This window comes from Plasmopara halstedii, assembly GCF_900000015.1.
Source record: "Plasmopara halstedii genome assembly, contig: Scaffold_323, whole genome shotgun sequence".
NCBI classification, from domain to species: Eukaryota; Oomycota; class Peronosporomycetes; order Peronosporales; family Peronosporaceae; genus Plasmopara; species Plasmopara halstedii.
In genome coordinates this window covers 925191-925981 of record NW_020187244.1, presented here as the reverse complement: position 1 = coordinate 925981, position 791 = coordinate 925191, and positions in this window count along the sequence as shown.

Sequence of the window (791 nt, the reverse complement as noted above, 5' to 3'; positions counted from 1 at the left end):
CAAGTGGCGTATCGTTCATGCTTACAATAACCTCAACGCTGCCACCATTCCGGCACAAATGCCAATTCCTAGCAAAGATGTTCTTCAGAACAACATTGTGAAAGAACAGTGATATTAATTTGGTAGATGGGTACTACCAATTGCTCATGAGAGCGAGTGACATTCCGCTGACGGCCGTAATCACTTTGGGCGGCAAGAATTGGAAATGATTGGTGATGCCCTAAGGGCTGTCAAATGCACCAGCAACATTTGATCGCCTTGTGATGCAGTTTTTCAGGCCCCAGACGGCGTATGCACAGGCATACTTTGACGACATTTTCGTTCACAGTCGTGCGGATCACGGGAGGACGGATGTGGAGAACCACATCGTCCATCTAAGAGCGGTGCTCCAGGGTATGCGCACTAACAAACTGTAAGCCAATGCACACAAGTGCATCTTTGGCGCAGAAGAGATTCCCTTTTTGGGGTGCTATATTGAAAAGCGTGGCCTTCGAGCGGATCCCGCTAAGGTCAAGGCTATTGTAGATTGGCTGGCTCAAAGAACCGGAAGAACTTGCGTAAGTGGCTTAGTCTTGCCAATTACTTGCACAAGTACAGCTTAAATTACGCAAAAATGACCCGGCTATTATCCAACCTCCTTAAAAAGGATGCGGAATGGTGTTGGAACACCGCACATTAGGAATTTTTTAACGGGGTCTAAGACAGCCTCCTGTATACACCAATACTGACGCTGCCAGACCCTGATCGTCCTTTCAGAGTCATCTGTGACGCTTCGGACTTTGCCATCGGCC